The sequence below is a fragment of the Haliaeetus leucocephalus genome, unplaced genomic scaffold, assembly GCF_000737465.1.
Source record: "Haliaeetus leucocephalus isolate CR32 unplaced genomic scaffold, Haliaeetus_leucocephalus-4.0 Scaffold517, whole genome shotgun sequence".
NCBI classification, from domain to species: Eukaryota; Metazoa; Chordata; class Aves; order Accipitriformes; family Accipitridae; genus Haliaeetus; species Haliaeetus leucocephalus.
In genome coordinates, this window is record NW_010972953.1 from 1,620,539 (window position 1) to 1,631,505 (window position 10,967).

A 10,967-nucleotide genomic window follows, 5' to 3' on the forward strand; every position below is an offset into this window, starting at 1 on the left:
GTTAATATGCAGCATCTCTAATTTATTTTACCACTGATGTTGAATGTTTTTGCAGGTTTCTTGTCTCTTTTTTTCAAAGTCATCATTGCAGCGTGGCTGAGCTGATGTGATATTTTTGTCACTGCATACTAAAGTAGTAATGCCTCTTTATTGGAGGTATTCATTATTTCAGACACCGAAACTGGGGTGTGGTGCTATTAGATTATGTGAGACTGGCAGAGAATCTGCCTGGAGTTTTTATTGGCACCTATTTGCATGCAGGTGATTAATAAACATAAAACAATTACTCCCTTGCAAACACCCTTGCTGGATTCAGGTTGGAGTGGAACATATGTTTTGCCTGAGGGCAGGGCCCAGGATCTGAATCCCCCATTGAGTGAAAGATACAAGGGGTTGCATCAGAAGCCAACAGAGCGGCATCCTTTAGGAATGAATAAATACAGACCTTTATTTCAAACCAGTAGAACAAAAGAATTGGCCCCAAATGAGATTGGACTGTGGCCTCTAATGAAGTAGATTCTTTTGAGGACTTCCCAAGAATTTACACCTTTTAAGGAAAGAGGTGATACTTTTGCTGTATAACTTTGGATTGTTTTAAAGGTCTGCAGTGCTGATCTTTTCATTCAGTTTTCATTTTTGACAGTAATATATAGAATCTGTTTGAAAAATCAATGTTTTAAGTTTTCCATTTGCATTACTTAAGGAGAAGAAAACTACTTACCAGGTTCAAGTTTAGCCCTAAAGCTTTTGGAAACTGTATTTTGCCTAGAATGCAGGAATCCCTTTTGGAAAGAATTCACCTTTCCATTTGAAAAGCATCTGTATTTATCATGACAGGCCTCTCTTTCATAGGAAATCTCTGGAAGAATTGAGCACTGCAAGAAAGTACTGCTTTCTACTAATAAGTTTTTTTGTTCATAATATTATAAAAAATTAATGTTGTAAACCAAGGTAACCTTTTCCTAGGGCATTGTAGCCGCAGTGAGTTGTTCTGCTTTGCTTTGGCTGGTAATTCTGACCATATGTTTTACTACCCAAAGCCTCAGGGCCTAAAGAGTTAACAAGGCACTTTTTCTCGTTTTAGGTTTCCTGTTTAAAGATAGTCTCTTCCTGAGCACTGTGCATGCGTGTAACAGATCATTGCACCAGCTCATCTCTTCAGGAGCTTGGAGTTTGTTCTAAGATCAGTTTACAAGGGAACAGAGCCTCTGTGCCTTAGGCCACGTTATGTTGGGGGTGCTTTGCTGAAAGAAGTATGTGAGTGTAGGTGCAGTGATTGTAGGTCTTTTTCTTGGTGTTAATTATACCTTTTCATGGAAGAAAATCTGCATTTTGTTGTAGACCTTCATGCATACTGGAAACATTGGCACTAAGGATGTCATCGGTACTCGGACAGCTGGCTGGCATAATTGTACTTAGTGCAAGTTTGTAATGTCGTCAGGACTTACACAGTCCTAAAAGTGACTAGATGACTCAAAGTTGTCTTGAGTGGTGAAGCTTCTACCTGCATGGGATGGCAAATGACAGCTGAGCAGAGACATGCAATTAAAAATTGAAATGGCTGAAAGGTTAAAAACTACCTCCCCTATTGCTGTATTCAGCCTTTATGTGGAACTACTGGTGGGGGAGAGCACCCCAAGTTGATTCACCTACATGTTTCCCCAAGATTTTTCCAGTCCAAGAAATCCATGACCCCATTCAGTTAAACCAAGAGATGGTTCAGCCATGGGTAGGTGAAAAGCCTTGGGCAGGGACTGCTTTTTCTGTGTAAACCTGAGTGCCCTCAGCAGGAGTGCTTGTAGAAATTAGTGAGCCAATGTAGAGACTACACAGCAATAGAATAATCAAAGATCTAGAAATAAAGCATGTTTGGAGCAATCCCTTAGAGTATTCTCAGCAGTCTTTGACTTCTGTTCATGGTGAAGTGATGAAACAGTTGCTGGCAGAAACTTTTTTTGCAACAAAATGGAGCTGTCACTTTTCAGAGTAAAAATGTAGGAGCAGAGAGGAGAGATCAGGCTAAACTCTCCCAAGGATGTGTTTTCCTTTGCACTTGTCTCTAGTTTTGACAGTAGGTTCTTACAAGAAGTACTAGTTGATGCCAGAGTTGACATTATGGATTATGTTCATAGTTCTTAGGATTGGTTCCATTTCCCAATCTGAAGCAGGGACAGAATATTCCTTTTGTATAACATAGCTTGACATTTAAGGAAGGAAACACCTCTTTGCCACCTGTGAAACACGGTACATATTGTCCATAAGGAAAAATAAGTTTATACTACCTGTAGAAAGTTTATCCTTCAAGCCGTTTTTAATTCTTTTCCTTTAAAGGTTTAACCTTATACAGAGTTTCCATGTGTTGTTATCAGTCTGCCATCAACAGCAATTAAGTGCAGGAAATTTTCATGTGAGCACTGATCAAACTGAACAGACATAAGTTGTTTTAACAGATTTTTAAAAAAGCAAAATGGAAATGGTAGAATTAAAATATGCAACTTCTCTATTTTCCATGCTATTGACTATGTTGGTTTGAATCTCTGTGTACTCCTGACTTGCTGAGGACTATGTTAAAAAATAAGTTAGTTGTCTTGAAAATGTGAAGTGACAGTTTAAGTGTTTTGTTTCTGTGCTAATGTGCAATTAGGTAGTTATCCAATAAGCTTATTCATGTAGTCTAACTCAAGACAGCTGTGGTAGGAATAGAGAAAACCCTTTACTGTTGAGGAGTGATGAGAGGGGAAAGGATGTTTAAAAGGATCTGTTTCAGAATTGCCAGTATGTTCTTTATCCCCATGTAATATAGTAAAGCATTAAAGGTTAGCAAGATTTGTGAAAAACGAAATTCTGCTGATCAAATCTATCGAGACATGAAATAAAATGTGGATAGATCTGAATACCAGCAAATATAGTATAAGCTTGGATCTATAAATTAACTCTAAGGCAACTATACAAGGTGGGACCAGCCTAATAATCTATTTGTCTGAAATGGTGACTTGGCTAAGTCTATTTTGATTTGGGTAAAGTACCTTTTGCTTAGTAGAGGCTTCCTTGATGTCATCAAATATTTCTAGTGTTTATGCACAAACATGAAAATAGGGCATCTTCTTTAGTTAATTTACAGAAGACAAAGCAGGCTCCATCATATTTTGTGTCAGTATTTTTAGGATTATTGACAGTATCCTACTATAGTACCACCAGGATGCCTGTGGGCTGAAGCAATGCTTGATTGCCTCCTGCTAAATGTTGCATTTGAAATACAAGATGCCATTACCCTGCTACCAGAGCTCTTGGGACTCAGTTTGTGGAGAAAACCTGTGCATCTCACAAGCCTCTTCCATTCAGCAGAGGGCAGTGATCTTGCGTGCACACTGCTGCCTCCTTACAAACTGTGTTTGGCCTCTTCATCTCTGTGCAGATCATCTGATGGTCACAGAAGCTCAGAGTTATGGAGAATAGGTTAATGCCCTGTCCAGCAGTGGCAGATAGGATGTACCAGGTTGTTTCTTCCCTTGGAAGATGCACATTTTATTTTTTCCAAGTGTTGGGCACTTGTCCCATGGAACAGATAATTATCCATGTTTTCACAAGTGAAGGCTAAGACAGCTAGTGACTTGCCAAAACAACCAAGAAGAGTAACTGGAATTTATCCTCTACTAGTTAGTCCAAGCACTAACAAGCAGAGAAGTAAAGTTAAAGTACATCTTTAACTTTTTTTTTTTTAGATAATACCATTCTCCCTTGCTCTTGACGTTTACTACTATGTGCTTGAAGTGAGGATGTGCACAGCATTTTATCAGCAAAAGTATGCTGGGGAGGAAAAGCTACAGCACCATGTGATACTATTTTCACAGAACTTTCTGTGATCCCACCGCAAAATTTGCTTAAGAAAAAAAATCAGGAAAAGTCTGAAATGGTTGTTTGGGAACATGGAATATTATAGCATGTTCATTTGCTTTTACTCAACAAACATGTAGTGTGTTGAGACCATGGCTAAAAGATATCATTATCATCCTGGGTTTAGCAGAAAATGCACTTGTCTGTATAATTAAAATGTCTGCAGTTGGAGTATATGGAATCAAACTTTAAAGTACATAACCAGACTCTGGCATCTGGACATTGGGAAAACATTTCTGAAGCTGTCAGATCATTTTGTGGTTTTCTTTTATTTTTTTGAACAACGGTTTCTTGAATCTTTGAAACTTCTGTTACTGGGCAAGGTCAAATACAGGGTATAAAAGGATCTCCATAGTTTACTTATTTCTTATTTTCTCTCATTCAAAGTGATAAGTTTCAAACCTGTTTCTCTTTTCATTTTTTATAATCATCCTTAAAATCATGTAGCTCTGAGTGGGTACCTTCAAGAAGAAAACAATTAAAACTGGGTTCTAATTTCATTTGTCTTACAGCATTCGCTCAAAGCACATGAGAAACCTGTCCAAATCATCACACTTGGTGCTTTGGTCTGGTACATCTGCTACTCCTAGGTTTGTGTATTAGTATTTACCTTAGTGTTTATGGCCCATGCTTTGATGAAACATCAGGAAGGTTGGTTGTGTGAACACTGCCAGAGGTCAGCTTGCCTTCGTCTCGGGTGTTTACATTAAGTTGGTTAAAGATTTGAGGTTAACCTCTGCTGATGTTTTTAGGAGCTGTAAAGCCATACGTTTTTGGTTTTGGTTTCCATGTTGGCTCCAAAATTTGCGGAGAACTAAACCAAAAGGTTCTTTATGTTCAAAAGCTGTGAAAAAGCTTATTAACACGTGGCATTAATAGAAAAAAAACTTTGCCCCAAACTGAACAGAGCTATTTTTCCTCACAGCACTCAGCTGCATTACTCCTTAGCTCAGCAGATTCGAAGGCACTGAAAACTTTTTTTAAGAATACCTTAAAACAGATATGTTCCTTTATTTTTTTACCTTTTCATCAAAATCTTCAGACTTTACCAGATAAGGCCTATAGTGTAGACTCTATAGACTGTCCGTCTTCCTTCCAAATGTTATGAAAGATGCTCCATAGTGTGGACAGGTTTCCCACCTCTTTTGCCTTGCTTATTTTCCTGGGGACAGCTGAACACTTCTCAGTTTGCCTGAAACCTGCCCCTTTGCTTGGTGCACACATGGCTGCGCCATGTCAAGGTAGTGATGGGCTCCTCATCCCGTGCAGGGCTGCGGATGTGCTTGCTCCCATTTTGACTCCAGGGAACTGTGCCAAACTCTGTCTTCCTCATAAAGGGATCCTGAATGGGGCAGAGTCAGAGTTATCTGTGCTAAAAGACTAGTCTGATTTAGCATGGTAATTACTGTGCTCTTCTGGAGGCTCCCTGTGATGACCAAATTAGCAGGAAACTCTAAAAGGTATAATATGCTCCTGACATATGACAAGGCTGGGGGAGAGGAAATGAAATGAAAATGGGTCAGGAGTGGGTGGCCTGGGCTGAAGCAATTCTCTGTGGTGCCAGGGTCCATTTAAGAGTCAAAACAGCAGCCCATTACAAAGACGGTGTAAGAAAGGCTGTTTTCATTGTCCGAACTGAGCAAACTGGCCTTTCCACTAGTGTCCTACTCAGCAGTGCCTGTGCTGCAGGTGCTACAAGTATTTGATGTATTGCTTTCCTAGTTTGAATGCTTTTCTGCCTTTGTTTTCGCAATGAACCAACAGGCAGCAAAGTAGAACAGGGATTCTTAAAGGACATCACTTTCTATCATTGGAAATAAAATAATAAACTTATAGACTATATCTTTGTCTGAAACGGACTGTTGAAACTAATTTGGGGATTTTTGTAGTTATGGTGCTAGGTCTGAATTATCTGGGTTTGGATCCTAGCTTTTTCCCAAACTCCCTATGTCTCCCTCTGCAAATCATTTTAACTTTGTATGTTGCATCTGTTTTCTGTAAGATGCAGGTAACTATTTCCTTTGTAATCCTGTCTACTGAAACAGAAATTTGGGAGTAAGATCTCTTTGCACAGGGCCTAATACAATGGTAATTTGATGTCTGATGGCACAAGGTACTACTGGAATGTAAATGTAACCCTCCTGAAACATAGTCAGATATGCTGATTGTATTGGACTGGATGAAATGGTTTCATAGGAAATGCTGCTCTTTCGAAAATATTTGCTGCATGCTGAGAAGTAAACCTGTTGGAAAAGAAACATCCTTGGATGATACAATCTGCGCAGGAAATTCAGATAAGTTCTCTGTTTACAATTCCACATAGCTGTCAGAGTAAAGTCTCCAAGGTGTGATGAAACTCTCATGAACTCCAGAACAAAAGCATGCAGTATTTCAGCCACTGATGTTCTGCAGCTCATCCAATAAAAAGACTCCATGGATCCACTTTGATCAGGTGTGTAACAGAGTAGAAGTTTGACTATGGAAGACCTTGAGTGTCCAAGGAAAAGAATGTGATTTACTTCTTATAGCATGCACTTGAGAATAAATAAATCCAGGATGCCATTGCAGAATTAGATTAAACTTATCTGTTCTGTGAGATAATGAATAGAACCACATAGAAGACGTGAAGTTTTGGGTGTGGACAGAAGAGGATGGTGGACTGATGATCGTTATTTATTGAGTGCAGGTCATTCAGTCACGCCAAGAAATGCTGCCTCTTGGGGATTCTTTAGCCATTTTAAATCTCTGTACAGTGGAAAAACTCAAGGGGAACCCAAGGCACTTCTGCACAGATAGACCCATCATCAAGTGAGAAGACTGTAGCATTCCAACACATCTTGACATGCTGCAGAACTTCTTGACTTGGAACAATAGCTTGATCTTTCTCTGAATTCATTTCACACCACAGAAAAAGCTGAGTTGTCTCCATTTAACAAATCATCTTTGGCTATAACCTTTGCTACTAAAATGAAGCTATCCTTACGGGAAATACTTCTGCATTTCAGGATATAATTTTAGCCTTTTCTCTGCTGAAAAGAATCAAATGAGAAGCATCTGAAGGTGTCAGGATAAAAACATAAAAAGGAGCCATCTAGAATAACACTGGCATCAATTTTGCTGCCTGCCTGCCTCCGAGAGGTTACTGGGATGCTTCAGCACTGTGATTATGGGGTCAAAGCTTGGGTGTATATTCAATGTCTGGAATTATTATTGCTATTTATGGTATCCTGTGGAAATGCAGTGATGCTCAGGTGGCCACAGTGGGAATTGTTTGCAATATAAAGGAGGTCAGGCAGGAAGACAAAAACGATACCTTCTGGCTCAGCATGGTCAGATACTGTGTAATGACTGCATTTAGACTGTTTCCCCCAAAGTCTGTTAGGATAATTAAGGCTATAGTCGTATGGCGCACACTGACACTGTGCTGTCTGTCTAGGCTGCTAAATCAATAATCTGAAGCAAGCATTTTGTCACCCTTGCAAATAACATTTGTTTTACTGCCTGATTTGAAAATGTTTTTGGTTTTGGTGTTTTGATTCAGTTGCACTAACAGGAAAAACTTCCTTTGCTCACTGTTGGTGTGGCTCCTTGGATTCTGTATGTGAAGTTTGGAATTCAGTGGACTCTCTCATATATGAAAGAATGCATTAACTACAGGTCAGCAAAGTCTGTTTATTGTGTTGTTTTATATGGAGAGCTATTATTACCCTGTTGCTTTTAAGGTAGCCTGCTTAAAGGTAATTATTTAGTCTATCCAAAGCCATGCAGAATGCCAATGCAACCTCTGCTTGTTTACGTTAATGATACAGTATAGACTCACAATTCAATGTTAACCTCAGTTTACCCTTGGGATAGCTGACTGTTAGGGAATGAAGAGTTTTTGTTAATGTTCTTTTTCTTTTTCCCTTGTCAAGGATTGTCATGTGGTTTCTCTGGACTTGTCATTCATTCAAAATTAATTCAAAAAAGATATTTTTTTCAATTCCCCTTTAGGATTGAAATTCCAGTGTTCTATAACAAGCATAGAATTCATGAGCCTGAATCTATTTTTACTCTTTGACACAATCCCACGTATTTTCCCACGATAATATTTGTAATCAGTGTGGGAATTTATACCAGGGTTGAGCCCTGAATTGTGTAAAATGCCTTTCTTTCTCTCAGGATGGAAAGGCAAAGAACACACCAGAGGATGGCCTTGTTTGACAGTGAGATGAGAGGGCAACTCCAGTACTAAATCATTACAAACAAGAATTGGCCTGGCACACCGTCTGAGAGCTGTGCTCTTCTTGGGTATCTCTGTGGGCCTGCAGAAATGAAGGTGTCCAAAATTTTGGGAAGTGGAAGTCTCAGTGCTTTTAGAAAGTTGATCCTACATGACACATCCATTGTCAGTCTTGAGCATCTCTGGCAGAATCGAAAAGTGAATCCAAATCATCAAACTTCCTCCCAATTAAAAGGTAATTGGTGGCATCCTGGCCTTTCAGGCACCAGACTGTTCCTCATAAAACATTCAAAAGACTTGCAGTTACCCAAAGAGGAAAATGAGGAGGGAGGTGTTTTTCCACACGATGGACACAGCATGTAATTATTGTAGGCATATCCTGATTCTTTGTTGCTATTGCTCATTGCTGCTATGTCTAAGAATTCCTTGATATTCAAAGAGTGCCCTAACCAAGACAGGTTTTCATAATATGATTACATTATGAAATTATATTTCACGCCTGTATATTACAGTGTGCACACATATACTTTCATCATGTATCAGAGTGTAGTTTGCTCTTCTCTGATACTGTGCACCAGAGCATGTCTACAAATTGAATTACTTCAGGATAGTTATCCTAAATAACTCCATGTGGGGAAACCTGTATTGTAGCACAAAAGCACCTTACTCTCCTTCACCATAATCCATTTTAAACATGGATTATGCTGATGCAGAACAGGGCACTCCTATTTTGGAATAATTTTAAATAGGAATAGTTTTTGCGCTTTTGGCTCACACCCTGCATTATCCAAAATAGCTTTGAAGTGTAAACAAGCCTCCAATGTGTCTGTAGTATTTCCATTCTGCTCCCTGGCTCTTCCTCTGGGAAGGTCCAAGAGCAAAACCAGACCTGCAGAGCCCGTCATTTAGGTCTTTCCTTTCACAGACTTCATTCCCCCTTCAAACCGAGGGACATTTCCAATCTGATTCCCAATTTAAATGCATCCCTAAGCTTTTGAAGGGAGTATTTAGATGCAAGTTTCTGACTCTAAGCCATCCCCACAAACTATATTAGTACATAAAATGTTTCACACTTTTCTGAAAGGGAGAAGGGTTTGTATTTCTAACCTCCTGTGGTCCCTTTTGGGACAGTTTGGTTACTTCTCCATTATCATCAGCCTAGTCTGCAACCTCGAGAAAACTGGTGGGTACAACTCTGAGAGAGGTCCAATATAACAAGTGCTGTAATGACTCAGACCCATGTCCATCTGCCCAGTCTCCAGCTGTGATGAGCAATGGATGTGTAAGGAAGACTGCACACATGCTCTCTAAAATCACCCCACTTCCATTGTGTCAAAAGCCATTTACACGTCTGCTTCCATGAAATCCCACGGCTTCTCACTTGTCTGCTGTTCATTTATTTAAACCAGCTTCCTGACTACTTCGTTTGGTGTTCTGCCTCTAGTTTTAGTGTCATCCTTCCCTGTTTGTATTCTTTTATACTGTTGTTTTCCACACCTCTCCCATATACTGCTCGTGTCCTTTACAAATCGTGCAGCTCTAATCCCTTGGTCTTTCCTCGCACAGAAGTCAGTTCCCACCTCAGATCTCCCTGGCTGCTTTTCTCCATGGCTTTACCAGTTGGGTTGGCCAGATCTGCAAATGGCATTCAAGATAGAGCAATATCATGCAAGAACACGTATGTCACGCAGCATGATCTGTTTTCTGGTTTGTTAATCCTTTTTTAACAGTTCCCATCACTTTGTTTATTTCTAAGCTCCTGTGAGCACGAGGTGGCTGGTTTTAGAGCTCTATCCATAACGCCACAAACATAGCAACTAATTTGGAGAGCGTCATTGCATATAGATTAGTAGGGTTACTTTATCTGCTAATTTATCACTCACTGTCTTGATACCATGAGGTCCTTCTGCAGCTCTTCACAGACAGGTTTAGATTTGACTGTCCTGAGCAGTTCTGAAACATCCGCAAACACATCATTTCACTATTCATCACCAGAGGCGCCGGCCGGCTCGGCTGCGATGGCTTGCGAGATCAGGGCATTAATGCCAGCTCCTGTCATTCTCTGAGCTCTCCATTTGTGACTGCACAGATCAGTCAAATGTCAGCCATGAAACTGGAGGATACTGTTTCTTAAATCTGGATAATATTTCAAGATACAACCACAGAGGCAGAAGGATCCTTGTTCACAAAGACGATGGAAGTGCTTTCTTCAAATAAAAAGAGGTTTATTAAGATAATGAGAATGACATTGTGGTGTGGGTATTGTACATCTATTGCAGCATTAAGAGAAACAACAGCAAGTACAAAATCCTGCAGAACTTCTATAGTCATTATCATCACAGCCTATCTTGTCCATGCTACAGTTTTGTGTATCCAAAACTTCATTCCCATTTCTAATGGCAGAAAATCCAAAGACTTTCATCTTTCAAAAAAAAACCCCAAAACAAAAAAAAAGGCAAAGCAAAAAAACCAACTCAATTTGATATAAATAACTTGCACTGGACATTTTAAAACTTTCAGATTTTAATTACACATAAATAAATATATACAGATTTAGAACAGTTCAGTTTGGCCTGGTTCAAGTTCTGCTCCTTGTGCTTTATTAATTATTATTAATTTTAGAAACTTGTGTGCTGTTATCTGTAGGTTGTGGAGTTTTAATTAGTCCTGGGTTTAACTTAACCTGCTTTATCCCCAGCTATGACCGTAGCAGTTGGGAAGGCTCTCCTCGATCGGTTCCTGCCCTGGGAACCATCGGGTGTGCGGTTTGTTCCTCCCCTCATGGTACGACTCAGGGCTCCTCAGCCTGGGGGAAAATCTGCCTTAAGTCTCAGTTTGAAAACTGTAAACA